The sequence below is a fragment of the Neofelis nebulosa genome, chromosome Y, assembly GCF_028018385.1.
Source record: "Neofelis nebulosa isolate mNeoNeb1 chromosome Y, mNeoNeb1.pri, whole genome shotgun sequence".
Taxonomy (NCBI): domain Eukaryota; kingdom Metazoa; phylum Chordata; class Mammalia; order Carnivora; family Felidae; genus Neofelis; species Neofelis nebulosa.
Window position 1 is genome coordinate 1,600,001 of NC_080801.1, and position 15,852 is coordinate 1,615,852.

The window sequence follows — 15,852 nt, forward strand, 5'->3', positions numbered from 1 at the left end:
AACACTTAAACTTGAAAGAATAGTGGTACAAACTCACTCCTTGGCCCTTCCGATTTTATCGCAGTAAAATCTGGCTGCGGCACCACTGACTAAAAACCATTAAGTCTCGCTGCCACCAATAACTGAGGTCACTTGGAATATCCAGAATTCCATGCTGGGCCACAAGATATAAACACGATCATGAAAGTGAAAAGTACTCTGTGTGGCTCTTCTGTTTGATCCCTCTGGTCTTTGATTGCCAAGCAAAAGACCAATACGTGCCAACCTAACTGTGCATGGACATAAGATAATAAAGGAAAGTCCTGGAGCAAAACTGTTAACCAACTGCCATGATATTTATAAGAGTGATGCTTGGTAATGTGGATATTTGCTGTTATCCAACAACAACGACAAAAACAAGTGAGGAAAATCTATTTTGCCCAAAGATAACCTCAACCAGGTATTTGGTGCCAAAAAAAATGTACCACCGCTCTACATCAGTAATACTTCAGAGAATTCCAACGGCTATTATGTATGCAGCTTTAGTCACCACACTTACCCCTACTCATTTATTCTATGTGATTTCCATTTTAAAATAAATTATCCTGGAAAGATTCCCAGATCAGTATGTGAGATTGGTACAAAGCCAATTCATTTCCAAGTGGATTCCATCCATGTCCATAACCAGCACCAGTTTTTTATTTATTTATTTATTTATTTATTTATTTATTTATTTATTTATTTATTTATTCATTCATTCATTCATTTAGTTATTTATTTATTGAAAATCACTCATTGGTTTTTAATAGAAACCGTGTTGTTTCTCAATGCACTTTCAATTTTACCCACTTATAAAGAATTTCCCAAGTTAATTTTACTCAACAAAACTTCCCGAGTGTCTACCATTTGCTTTAGGAGCTCAGTAAACATAAACATTACAATTCAATATAAAATCTTTAGAAACGTCTTAAGAATGTGTACACAGTTGAACTTTGAAACTTTTGGTTTGTAATCACCGAGCCCATGACATTCAAAGCCATACAAATCCTTACATTATTAACAGTGATACGCTTGAATTTCTTAGAAATTCTTCGAAAATATCCTTGGTCAAAGCGTTGGAATCCAGTTAACTCGGAAAGGTGTGGGACTCAGAATACCCACTATTGCCATTGGTATTGAGAATACCAACTATTGCAACAACTTTCCACACATATTCGATCTTTCGTCCAGAAAGAGTGGCAGTCAAAAAAGGAGAGAAAGAAAGAAAATGAGGCGGGAGGAGCCAGAGGTGGGTGAACAGCAAGGGAATTCTAGCTTTATTACACAAGCATGGAACCAACTTCCTTTGGAGTGGGTGGGGGTGGAATAGCTTCTTCTGAAGACTTCAGACCAATGAGGGAACAAGAGAGAACATGGATCTGCCCCTACAGTCCTGGAGACATCTCAATCTGGGGTTAGGAAGAAAGGGGACCTCCCTTGCGGTCCAGGGGTCTCCTCCCTCCGCAGACCTGGTGCTGGGAGACAGCAGAGGGCACAGCTGCCCGGGAGTCCCAGAAGGCGGCGCCGCATCCCGGGGGCGCTGGCCTGGACCGTCTGGTGCTTCTTCTCCTGTAAAGTGCACTAGGAGACGCGGTCCCGGCTGTCCCTAGTTCATCCATCCAGGCACAACCCGTCTCGGGGTTGAGAAGTCGCGCGGCGGTGGCCCGCATCTCCCGCCCAGGCACTGGGAAGAGGCGGAGTCTCACCACGGGTTCCAGGTTCACTCCCAGGACTTGGCGCGCCTGACGTAGTGCTTCTGGCAGGCTGCTCTCGACCCACACGTCGCCTACTACGCGGATGGTGGGGAAGGTGGTCAATGTCGGGGTGGCCGCCCTTCCACTCTCCTCCAGGGTGCGGCCCCTGGAGCACGGCCCGGGTGCCGCGTGCTTACGGGGCCTGCTGTCCTCCCGGGATGGTGGCGGCGGGGGCGGCACCTTCCTCTGGCCGACCGCCACCGTCCGGGCTCCGTGGCGCCTCCGCCTGGCAGCTGGCGGGCGCGTCTGGAGGCGGGCCTCGGGGGCTGCTGCCTCCGCCTGGCCCCTCCTGCAGCGCTAGAGGCTCCTCCTATGGCTGCTGGGGCCAAGGCCGCCCTGGGCCAGCGCCTCCGCCTCTTCATGCTGCTCAGGATGTGAGGCCGCTGGGGGCCGCTGCGCTTGCCAGGTCTCGCGGCCGCCTCAGGACCCTAATGAATTTCCTACCATGAAGCCAAATCAGGAGGCAGGCTGTGAGAGTTACACCGCAGTTGCTAGGAGACCAGGCGCTTTGTGAGGTCACAATGCTGCATATCTTATCACGGTGGGCTGCCCAAAGCTGCCTTAGGTTTGGCTGTGTTTCAGATTATGCCCTTGAGAAAGACCTGCACGCAATCTTACCTGAGAAGGCTCATAATTTTTCACGAGTTCAAGAGTGTTGTCCTGGAGGTGAATGCACGGGTGCTTCAGCCTCCATTAATTCCATCTAACATGAAATGACACTTAGCGGTGGAGAGTACACACAACTTGCAATCAAACATGACTCTAAGAGGGTTTTAGCTAATTAAGTGCCTTGTCATGCAACGCACTGAAAGCCAAATTGAAATAACTACTCTACCCTTTCAAAGAACACCGATATACTGTGCCTTGCTTAGGGTTCCATACGTGTGTTGCTACATCTTACAGTTCACGAAGCTGTTCTTCACAGCAGCAGCAAACAGTTGGCCGAGTTAGTAATCATGCGCACTTTCATGCAGCTTAGGGAAGACTGAGTCGTTGTGTGCTTAAGAGCAAAGCGTCAACGAATTTTGTGTGAGTGGCCAGTAGGGCATTCAGTGCCACGAAAACCTATTCACTACCTACCAATTCATGATATTTCAGGTAAGTCATAGACAAGGTAGTAAGAGACCGTATGGGATTCCAAGGGTAGAAAACGTGTTACACCGTCCGTGTAAGTGCTTTTGAAAGCAACCAGCATAGTCCATCCGTCATCACCACATACACAATTCATTCACAAAATACTACAAGGACCACCTACCATGATCAATTGAAATCCACTTCCGCATGAAAGGATGACTCCAAACTATGTGAATCACTAAAAGTGGTAAGTCATGGTAACAAGCAGAAGAGAAACTTGCCAAGGTCAACGTGATACATGTGACAGGCCTCTGTCTTTATTCAACTCCTTCTCTTAAACACACAAACAAAAGTTTCATCTACGCAGCTTAAGCTACTACTACCTCACGCTCATAAAGTGCTGAAAATGGAAAGCTATCCTCATATTCAGTAAGAGCAACCCCTGGATTTCCTTTTTCATTAAATGTAATTTATTTTCAAATTGGTTTCCACGCAACACCCAGTGTTTATCCCAACAGGGGCCCTCCTCAATGCCCGTCACCCACTTTCCCCTCTCCCCAACCCCACGTCAACCATCAGTCTGTTATCAGTATTGAAGAGTCTCTTATGGTTTGCCTCCCTCCCTCTCTATAACTTTTTCCCCCCATCACCTCGCCCATGGTCTTCTGCTAAGTTTCTCAGGATCCACACATGGATGAAAACATATGGTATCTGTCTTTCTCTGCCTGACTTATTTCACGTAGCATCATACCCCCCAGTTCCATCCACGTTGCCACAAATGGCCAGGTTTCATTCTTTCTCATGGCCAAGTAGTATTCCATTGTATATACATAAACCACAACTTCTTTATCAGCTTGTCAGTTGCTGGACAGCTAGGCTCTTGCCATAGTTTGGCTGTTGTTGAAAGTAGTGCTATAAACATTGGGGTACATGTGCCCCTATGTCTCAGCACTCCTGTACCCCTTGGGTAAATTCCTAGCAGTGCTATTGCTGGGTCTTCGGGTAGATCTATTTTTAATGATTTCAGCAACCTCCACACTGTTTTCCAGAGCGGCTGCACCAGGTTGCATTCCCACCAACAGAGCAAGAGGGTTCCTGTTTCTCCACATCCCAACCAGCATCTATAGTCTTCTAATTTGCTCATTGTAGCCACTCTGACTGGCATGAGGTGGTATCTCAGTGCGGTTTGGATTTGGATTTCCCCAACGAGGAGTGCTGTTGAGCATCTTTTCATGTGTCTCTTGACAATCTGGATGTCTTTTTTAGAACAGTGTCTGTTCAAGTCTTCTGCCCGTTTCTTCCCTGGATTCTTTGTTTCCCGGGTATGGAGTTGGTGAGTTCTTTTTATAGATTTTGGATAGTAGCCAATTATTCAGTATGACTTTTGGACACATCTTTTCCCATTAGGTCAGTTGCCTTTTAGTTGTGTTGATTGTTTCCTTCACTGTGGAGAAGATTTTTGTTTCAAGGATGTCCCGATGATTCAATTTTGCTTTTAGTTCCCTTGCCTTTGGAGATGTGTCAACTAAGAACTTGCTGACGCTGAGGTCAGAGACGATTTTTCCTGCTTTCTCCTCAAGGGTTTGATGGTTTCCTGTCTCACATTCACGTCCTTCATCCATTGTGAGTTTATTTTTGTGAGTGGTGTAAGAAAGTGGTCTAATTTCATTCTTCTGCATGTTGCTGTCCACTTCTCTCAGTACCATTTGGTAAAGAGACTGTCTTTTTTTCCATTGGATATTCTTTCCTGCTCTGTCAAAGATTAGTTGGCCATACGTATATGGGTCCAGTTCTGGGGTCTCTATTCTATGCCATTAAGTCTATGTATTTGTTTCTGTGCCAATACCATGCTGTCTTGATGGTTATAGCTTTGCAGTAGTGGCTAAAGTCTGGCATTGTGGTGCCTCTCACTTTGGTTTTCTTCTTCAGTATTACTTTGGCTATTCAGGGTCTTTTGTGTTTCCATACACATTTTATGATTGCTTGTTCCAGCTTGGAGAAGAATGCTGGTGCAATGTGATTGGGGCTGCATATAATATGAGGACTGCGTTGGGTCGTATTGACATGTCATCAATATTTGTTCTTCCAATCCACGAGCGTGGGATGTTTTTCACTTTCTCTGTATCTTCTTCAATGTCCTTCACAAGCTTTCTATAGTTTTCAGCATACAGATCTTTTACATCTTTGGTTAGGTTTATTCCTAGGTATTTTTTGAATCTTGGTGCATTGTAAATTGGATCCGTTTCTTTATTTCTCTTTCTGTTGCTTCATTATTGGTGTATAAAACGCAACCAATTTCTGTACATTGCTTTTGTACCCTGCAACATTGCTAAATTCATGTATCAGTGCTAGAGGACTTTTGGTGGAGTCTGTAGGATTTTCCACGTATAGTGTCATGTCATCTGCAAAATGTGGAAGTTTGAATTCATCGTTGCAAATGATGGCACCTTTAATTCCATTTACTGTCTGATTACTGATGCTAAGACTTCCAACACTATGTTCAACAACGGGGGTGATATTGGACATCTCTGTCTTGTTCCTGATCTCAGGGGGAATGGTCTCTGTTTTTCCCTATTGAGGACGATATTTACTGTGGGCTTCTCATAAATGGCTTTTATGATGTTTAAAGTATGTTCCTTCTATCCCAACTTTCTTGAGGGTTCGTATTAAGTAAGGACGCTGTATTTTCTCAAATACTTTTTCTGCAGCTATTGACAGTGTACTATGGTTCTTATCTTTTCTTTTATTAATGTGATGTAGCACATTGATTGATTTGTGAATATTGCACTAGCCCTGCAGGCCAGGAATGAATCCCGCTTGGTCGTGTTGAATACTTTCTATATGCTATTGAATGTGATTTGCTAGTATCTTGTTGAGAATTTTTGCACCCCTATTCATCAGGGATATTGGCCTGTAATTCTCCTTTTTCTCTGTGTCTCTGTCGGGCTTGGGAATCAAAGTAATGCTGGCTTCATAAAATGAGTCTGGAAGTTTTCCTTCCATTTCCATTCTTTGGAACAGCTTGGGAAGGATAGCTATTATCTCTGCTTTAAATGGCTGCTAGAATTCGCCAGGGAAGCCACCTGGTCCAGGACTCTTATATATTGGGAGATTTTTGATAACTGATTCAATTTCCTCACTAGGTATGGGTGCGTTCACATTTTCTATTTCTTCCCGTTTGAGTTTTGGAAGTGTGTGGGTATGGAGGCATTTGTCCATTTCTTCCAGGTTGTCAGGTTTGTTGGCGTAGAAGATTTTACAGTGTTTCCTGATGATTGCTTGAATTTCTGAGGGATTCGTTGTAATAATTCCATTTTCATTTGTGATTTTTCCTATTTGGGTCCCCTATCTTTTCTTTTTGAGAAGCCAGGGTAGACGTTTATCACTTTTGTGTATTTTCTCAAAAACACAACTCTTGGTTTCATTGATGTGTTCTACTGTTTTCCTTTAGACTCCATATTGTTTATTTCTGCTCTGATCTTTAGTATTTCTCTCCTTCTTCTCGGTTTGGGGTGACTTGCTGTCCTGCTTCTAGTTCCTTTAGGTGTGCTGCTAGATTTTGTATTGGGGATTTTTCTTGTTTCTTGAGATAGGCCTGGATAGCAATGTTTGTTGTTGTCGCTGACGTTGTTGTTTTGTTTTGTTTTGTTTTGTTGTTCCCTGTCAGGACAGCCCTTGCTGCATTCCGTAGGGTTTGCATTGTTGTATTTCATTTTCATTTGTTTCCTTATATCTTTTAATTTCTTCTCAAATTGCCTGGTTGACCCATTTATTCGTTAGTGGGATGTTCCTTAACCTCCATGCTTTTGGAGATTTTGCATCCTTTTTTCTATGGTTAATTTAATGTCTCTGCAATTACCACATTCTTTTCAACAAGTTCTGTATGTTTATAATTAATTGTTTTTTATATTTGTGTGTCTCCAAATTTGGTGTGTAGACATTTAAATGTTCAGCTCTTCCTGATGGAGAGACCCTGAAATTAATATAGAAAGCCCTTCGTCATCTCTTGTTACAGCCTTTAATTTAAACTCTACTTTGTATGATATAAGTTGGCGACTCCAGGTTTCTTTTGACCTCCAGTAGCATGATAGATAGTTCTCCATCCCCTCCCTTTCAATCTGAAGGTGTCCTCATGTCTAAAATCAGTCTCTGGTAGACAGCAAAGAGATGGGTCTTGTTTTGTTTTTTGTTTTTGTTTTTTCCATCCATTCTGATACGCTACATTGTTTGGTTGGAGCATTTATTCCTTTGAAATTCAGTGTTATTAGGGAAAGATATGCGTTCAGAGTCATTGTGATGTCCGTAGGTTTCATGCTTACAGTGGTGCACCAGTTTCCTTTCCCACCAACAGTGATAGAGAGTTACTCCTTCTTCATATGTTTGCCAGCATCTGTGGTTTCCTGAGTTGCTCATTTTAGCCACACTGACTAGTGTGAGGTGGTATCTCAGTGTGGCTTTGATTTGTATTTTCCTGATGAAGAGTGATATTGAGCATCTTTTCATGTGTCTGTGGGCCATCTGGATGTCTCCTTTGGAAAAGTGTCTATTCATGTCTTCTGCCCATTTTTTCACTGTATTACATTTTCCAGGTGTGACTTGGGTAAGTTCTTGATACATTTTGTATACTAACCCTTTTCCAATATGGCATTCGCAAATATCTTCACTCCTTCCATCGGTTGCCTTTTAATTTCGCTGATTGTTTCCTTAGCAGTGCAGAAGATTTTTATCTTGACCAGGTCCTGATAATTCATTTTAGCTTCTCATTCCCTTGTCTTTTGAGACATTCAAGGAAGAAATGTTTTTTTTCCCCCTCTTTTCTCCTCTAGTGTTTTGATGGATTCCTGTCTACATTTAAGTCTTTCATCCATTTTGCATTTATTTTTGTGCACGTTGTAAGAGAGTCATCTAGATGATTCTTCATCATGTTGCTGTTCCGTTCTCCCAGCACCACTTGTCAAGAGACTGTCTTCTATCCATTGGATACTCTTTCCATCTTTGTCAAAGATTAGTTCACCATACATTTGTGGGGCCCCTTCTGGGTTCTCTACTCTGTTTCATTGTTTAATGTGCCTGTTTCTGTGCCAATGTCATACTATCTTGATGATTACAGCTTCATAGAAAAGGGGAAGTCTGGGCTGCCTCCCACTTTGGCTTTCTTTTTTCAACATAAGTTTGAGTACTCAAGTTCTTTGGTTGTTCCGTGCCACTTTTCAGATTGCTTGCTCTAGTCTGGAGAAGAATGTTGGTACAATTTTGATTGGTATTGCATTAAATGTGTAGATTGCTTTGGGTAGTATTGACATTTTAACACTATTCATTCTTCCACTCTATAGGCATGGATTGTTTGTTTGTGTGTCTGTGTGTGTTTGTTTGTTTGTTTGTTTTTTCTGATTTTGTTGTGACTTCATCATTTCGCTTCATACATTTTCTATACTTTTCACCGTACAGATCTTTTCCATCTTTGGTTAGGTTTCTTGCTAGGTATTTTATGGTTCTTGGTGAAATTGTAATTGGCATTGATAACTTGACTTCTCTTTCTGTTGCTTCCTTATTGGTGTATAGAAATGCAACCAGTTTCTTTACACTGATTTTGTATCCTGTGAGTTTGGTCAATTCATGTATCCGATCTGCGAGCGTTTTCATGGAGTCTTTTGGGTTTTCCGCGTTCAGTCTCATGTCATCTTTGAAAGCCAAAGTGGAGGTTTGCACTATCTTGACAGGGGTTAAAACACCTTAAGTTGCCATGGATGGATGTTCTTGCCCTTCCCAACAATGGGGGTTTCTCCTGGTAACCTGGAGATCACATCCTGGAGATGTGATGGTGCCAAACCCCGGGCTCCACACAAACGGCTCCACCAAAAGGCTCTGGGCAGCTGCACTTATGAAAGCCGCTCATTTTCTGATTTCCCAGAGGTTACGTTGGACAAAATTGTGGATTTTTTAAATTACCTGGCCCCATCGATTTCTTTGACCAGCCAGATCTTAGATTATAGGCAAATGATACCTCAGAGTTTGCTTTTCCAATTTGTAAAGGGGAAGTATACCGCCTATGTTCAGTATGGTTGTGAGATTATTGGTAATGCTGTAAAATGTGTGGAAAAAATCTGGAACATTACACTCAATAAACACTCTATTTTGTTTTGATTTCCACATAGTTGTCACTACATCCATGCAAACTGTATCTCCAGGGTGGGGTCTTTCGTAGGTCAAAATGTAAGCTACACCATAGAAGCTATCAACAAGGCAAACTGTTTTTCCTATTCTTGAGGAGGTGACCCTTCCCTTTTTTGTATATGAATACTAAATTTGGTGGTAGAGATTATTGAAGACTTGAATGTATATTGCAGTCCAGCACACCGGGAGATACTTAAAAGTCCCCTATTTCAGGCACTGTGGATATACATGTTGAGCACCTTAGGTGTCAGGTGCTATTAGGTTCAAGTACACAGTGATAATCAAACATGCACGCTCCATATATTCAGGATGTTTCAAACCTTAGCTACAAAAGGTACATGTGTAATCACAAGTTGTGGCAAATGCTATTAAATAAAAGACTAAATGTTATGAGAAGGAATGACAGGGCGGACAAAATCTCGATTAGAGGATTGGCCAACAAAGGTTTCTTGGGGAGAAAAGTCCTTTATTCAAACTTGGACCCGTAGCAAGAACAGTAAGGAAACTAGTGAACACAAAATGCATCCTGAGCGGAACCTACGTGGGCCTAATTTGAGAAACCAGGAGAAGAGACGGTCCCAATCACCTAATGAAAGGAGAATGAGGAAAGATGGCATTAGAGGGGTGACGAGGCAGGACTGCCAACGTCTGGTGGTCACGTTACAGATTCTATGTGTCATTTTGAGTACAGTGGAGATTAGAGGGTTGTTTTAAGCAGAGGAATGAACTGCTCAGATTCAGGATTTTTGGATTGCATTCCTGATGCAGTGAAAAGAATGAACTGGGATTTTGGTGGGAAGGGAAAGGCAGCATGAGGCTAAGAACGAAAACGGAGATTAGGCAGAAGGTGGTGAGAAACTAGCTGGCTTGGCATACGTTGGAGGTGGAGTTGAGAACCCCTGCTGCTGAATGGATCACAGGAAAGACGTTGAGGAGGGGACGACTGACAAGGAGTCTCTTTCCCTCTTGAGCAACTGAAGACCATGCCCCATTAACAGAGGAACACAAGAGGGGTCTTAAGTTGGTCATGGATTTCAATTGCTTATTGATTGGGTATTAATTCACACACTTACAGAAGTTTGCTTAGAATTATAACTTTCCGTTGCTTTGTTTCTACCAAATTGCTTCGTTATTACCATCTTGAGGTTTTAACTGATGGTCTCCAATTCTTTGCTGTCAACAAGACCTCCTGACATAAGATTATGGAGTTGATGGGTTACGTAGGTACCTGATCTTCTACCCAGTCTTTGTCATCATCACAAATACTTAATGGCCACTGTTGTAGAAGAACCTCAAACTCCAACAGGGTTGTTCTCACTGTTCTTGGAATGCCTGCCCCTCCTTTTTTCACACACATTTGCTTTTGTCTCCTTTGTCCTTCTCCTTTCTGCCTGCCAGCTAGAAATTTGGTCATCCTTTAAGATTCTTTGTGCTATGCCTCTGAGATGCCTTTACTGATCAACTCAGCTCAGTGGACTTCTCCTGATACATGAAACTTGACCTTGAAGTCTTACTGTGTTTGTATGCTGTTTGGGTTTTTTCTACCCTCAAATATTGTAAGTTTCTTGAAGGCAAAGATGAGGTCTTCAATGCTTCCAGAAACTTTTATAAACAGTCAAACATGGTCAAAGTTTAGAAATCTTTCTTGGTGAAGTGGTTGAGTCAACGTCAAATCAGGTGGGAGGGGAGTCTGCTGAAGGAATTTTCGGATTCAAGTGCAACCTTGAAACAACGTTACATCACAAACCAGAGGCAATTACCTAACTTCACAAAAATAATAAGTTACTGCACATATATTCACGTTTCACAAAAGAGTTATATTATGACCTCCGTTTTCTCCTACCTCTCAGTGCATATTGGAGACTGAACTTGAAGAACGTGTTTTCAGAGTTTTGTGATACCTCAATGTTAACTGTTGCAGTACTTTCTAGGGTCACATTGTTCGTTTTTGGCTTTCATTCTCTGACATATATTCATCAAGACAGATTCTGGGCATGAATCCAAAAAGCAGTTTCAGGAAACTAGAAAATTAAAGACCACCAACTAAATTTTCAGTTGTAACAGTTACTACTAAGGAGATCTCACTTAATTCTGTCTTTATCTGGACCATGGAAAATTAACTCTTGCCTTTTCCAGTCTCAGTATTTATGGAGCTGGGATACCAAACTAGGGTATGTCTAGATATTTGATACCCTAATCTCCCACTCAAGTGTGCCGTATCATGGAACACATATTTTTAAAAAATGTCTAAAGACGTTTCCTTTGAGAATTTGGGGAATTTTCAAGATGTTATGGAAGCCATGCAGAGCATCTTAAAGCCTATAGGTAGTCTTTTTGTGTAGGAACTTTATGAAAAAAGAGGAAGAAGAAGAAGAAGAAGAAGAAGAAGAAGAAGAAGAAGAAGAAGAAGAAGAAGAAGAAGAAGAAGAAGAAGAAGGGGGAGGAGGAGAAAGGTGATGTCAATATGGCCACAAAATAATTTTTACATTGCATTTTAGTGTCCTGAAAGAGAAACCCATTGAGAATTCCTTAAACTGGATTCATCTCCTCCTTTTGTCTGGGGATTTCAACAACTACCCTAGTGGTTCTTAAAACAAGCTCAAATTAGCATGATCTGTGGAACCGCCATCCAGACATCAGGGTGATTCTGATGTACAGCCAGGGTTTAAGGCTAAGGCAGCTAACTAAACATTAACACGCTGTAGTAGATACGCTTCATGCTGAGCACAGTAAAAGGGAATTGTTCATAGCAGCCTTCCGTATAATAAGTACAGTATGGAAACATACATTCCAAACGTGAATCAACAGTAGAATGGATAAGCAATTGTTAAATAATCATGTAAGAGAATACAGTGTGGAAGTACCAATCCCTGAGTTACACCTATGCAAAACAACATCGATGAGCCTTATAATGTTGAACGGAAGAAGCCAGATCTAAAGAAATGCATATTATTCCATTATATTTTTATAAAATTCAAACATGGACTAATTTAATCTCTGTTGCTTAAAGTCAGGATATGGATTACGTTTGGAAAGGTAGATGGAGCAGGAAAGGGGAGTGATCACAGGGAGAGAATTCATGGTGCTGGTAATGTCCTCCTTTTGGAGTTTCATGGAAGTTAGAGGCCTAAGGTTATACAATATAAAATTCTGTATTTCCTTTACATTTTCAGTATGTCCTCAAACCTATATGCTGAACTAATTGCAGAAGTTCATCTGTATTAAAAACAATAGAATCCTTTGAAATAAGCTCTTTGGCCAAAAAAATAGTAACAAAATTTGACAGTGGGATGGATCATTATGCGTCATGATTTGCTACTAGTTCTTGTTTTGTTTGTTTCTTTGTCTGTCTGTTTGTTTGCTTGCTTGCTTGTTTGTTCGTGTTTAATATGATGTGGTCCTGTAGCAGACCCACTGAAGATGATATTTTGGAAATTAATATATTTATTAGAGTAAGTGGGTTGATGATTCTGTTCACTAAAGTCTTTCCTAAAGCCAATAGCATATTGCATAAAGCCAATTATATGATTTTTTATCAACGTTTATTTATTTTTGGGACAGAGAGAGACAGAGCATGAATGGGGGAAGGGGCAGAGAGAGAGGGAGACACAGAATCGGAAACAGGCTCCAGGCTCTGAGCCATCAGCCCAGAGCCTGACGCGGGGCTCGAACTCACGGACCGCGAGATCGTGACCTGGCTGAAGTCGGACGCTTAACCGACTGTGCCACCTAGGCGCCCCTATGATTTTCAAACAAATGTAGTATCTTATAAACTCACAGTTTTTATGGACTCCTGTGTGGCTCAATTGGTCAAGCATCTGACTTCAGGTCAGGTCATGATCTCACAGTCTGTCAGTTTGAGCCCGGAATCGGATTTGGATTCTCTCTCTCTCTCTCTCTCTCTCTCTCTCTCTCTCTCTCTCTCTGGCCCAGCTTTTACACTTTCTCTCTCTCTTAAATATAGATCAACATTAAAAAATTAAAACAATAAAAAATAAAAAAAACTAATGTTGATTTTGAGACAGAGAGAGCACAAAGAGAGAACGGGCAAACAGAGGGGACAGATGATCCAAAGTGAGTTTTATGCTGATAGCACTGAGTCTGGTGTGGTGCTTGTATTCACAGATTGTGAGATCATGACCTGAGCAGAGGTTGGACACTCAGCTGACTCAGCTACCCAAATATCCCTAGACTCCCATTGTAATCTAGACCTTAGCAACGTTAACAGTGGACTATTTGAAACTATCCTTGATATGTTGAATGTACCTAATAAATTTATGAATTGAAACACTTTATTTATTTAAATGATACTAGACTGAATCATTTATTTGAAACGTTATTTTATGATTATGGTAGTCTTAAAGTTTATTGCAGGAAAGTTAAAAAATTAAAAAGAAAAAAGAAAGAAAAATGGTCATAAGTCAAACACCTGGAGAGAAGCATATCTAAACACCTTTTTTTATGTTTATGTATTTTTGGCAGAGAGAGAGAATGAGAGAGAGATGAGCAAGAGTGAGCGATGGGAGGAGATACAGAGATAGAATCATAAGCAGGCTCCACGCTGTCAGTGCAGAGTCTAATATGCAGCTTGGTCCCACACACTGTGGAATCATAACGGAGCTAGAATCTAGAGCCAGATGCTTAACCGACTTAGCCATTCAGGTGCTTCTGGAGGTAAGCACCTCTAACGCTGTGGTATAATCGCCAGGGAAGAGGTATATGTACATGCATTAACCAAAATTAGCTATGTAGCTGTGAATCCCATTTCTGGTCATCTAGTGATACGAGCATTTCGCTAAGTCATAAATGTTCTGCAGGGCTATGAATTTTAAAGGCCACATGGCATGCCATAACCTATTTAAACACTGCTATTGATCATTTAGCATGTTCCATTTTCTTGCTTCAATTAGTTTCTACAAGTAGAATTAGCTTTTCATGGTCTAGACACAGTTTAGTAAATGTCAATTAAAAAATAAAAAGAACTGCAGCTGGTAATGTGAGGCGTAGGAACAGGTATGACCAGATTTGGCTTCACCTTGTCTATTGCTGGCAGTCTTTACATCCTTCTCTCCCTCATCCTCTTTTTCTCCTCCTCGACCCACAACCTCCACCTCTTTATTCCTCCTTCTTCTCATCCTCGTTTCTCTGTCTATACTGGCCTCCTTGCTTCCCATCAGTATACACGTTCACACTCCTGCCTTGGGGAATTCATGGGTCCTTCTGCCTAGATCACCTTCCTGTCAGCAGGTTGTTCTCTCCTTTCCTTGAGATATTTATTCAACTGACACCTTCTTTAGCAGGACGCTCTGTGTCTAGTATTTCACCCTGTCTAGTATTTCACACCCCCTCCCCCAATTCTGGTATCCTCTCCAAGATGTATTTCCTTTTTTTCCCCATTCATTATTCTCTACCATAGTTTCTATTTCCATAATCTTTGTCAGTCTCCCCCACTGGACTATTAATCACCAAGATCCCAGTGATTCCTGCTCCCTTTGTTCACTAGTGGATCCTCAGGGTGTAGACTGTGTTGTCTCACTCTAAATGCTCCAAAAGTATTGATTGAATGATTCAAAAACCAACAGCACTCCTTTCTTATGAAAGTTTTATAATTTTGTACTTTACACTTACATCTATGATCCATTTGAGTGAATTTTTTTATAAGTTATGAATTTAGGTCAAGGCTTCTCTTAATTAATCAATGAACCGATCAATTAAACAATTAATTACTTAGTTCATTGATTACTATTGCATACGAACACTTAATTGTTCCGGTAACACTTGATGAAAGACTACATCCCTTTTTCTGTTAGGTTGGCTATATGTCATTATCAGAAGTTGGGTGAAGATGCTTGTGTATGGGGACAGTTTCTGGATTCTCTGTTCTATCTCTTGACCTGTGTCTCCATCTTTCTTCAATATCACACTGCCTTGATTACAGGAGGTTTATACTGAGTCTTAAAAGTGTGCAGCATGAGTTCTCCCACTTGGTTATTTTTCAGAGCTGTTTGGCTGTTCCAGTTCCTTTGTCTTTTCACACACATTTTAGAACCAGCTTGCTGATATCCACAAAAAAATCCTGGGATTTCGACTGGGATTATGTTGAATCTCTACATCAAGTTGATAATTGACATCTTCCTAGCGAGGCTTCCATGGGTAGATATGGCATATCTCTCCATTTATTTATATTCCTTGATTGATCCAATCAGCCTTCTGTGGCTTTTAGCATACAGATCCTGTGCATGGCAGTTAGATTTAAATGTAAGTATTTCAATGTTTAGTGTGATATTACATGGTTCGTTAAAAGCATTTCATATTCTAATTCTTCATTGCTTATGTATAAAAATAAAACTGAGTTCTATATATTGACTGTGTATTCTGGGGCTTATTTAATTATGTTTGAGTTCTAGAAAACTGATGTATACCCCTTAGAATTTGTTTCATGTTGATAACCCCATGATTTAAGAGTTGCGGCAGTTTTCAGGGCACCTTGATGGCTCCATCAGTTGACTACCAGACTGCTGGGTTCAGCACCTCAGGTTATGGTCCCGTGGTCAGGGGATTGAGCCCCGTGTGGGGCTCTGTGCTAAGCATGGAGCCTGTTTAAGCTTCTCTTTCTGTCTTTCTCTCTGTCTCTTTCTCTCCCCGTCTCTGCTCATTCTCTCTTTCCAAAATACAAATTGAAAACTAAATAAAGAAAAGAATCGAGATAGTTTTTATTTTTACTTTTTCCAATTCGAAGGCCTTTACTATGCCTTTTTCTGTACATGCCACGCTTGTAATCAGGGGAGGTACTGGTGTTTATGTCGATATGTACACAAAACTGACAGATTCT

The 15,852-nt window shown here is 41.3% G+C and overlaps 1 pseudogene; it reads right to left on the reverse strand.

Annotated features, from left to right (window-relative positions):
* Nucleotides 1-1,350: 1,350 nt before the first annotated feature.
* On the reverse strand, nucleotides 1,351-2,261 carry LOC131503514 (uncharacterized; annotated as a pseudogene).
* Nucleotides 2,262-15,852: the final 13,591 nt, after the last annotated feature.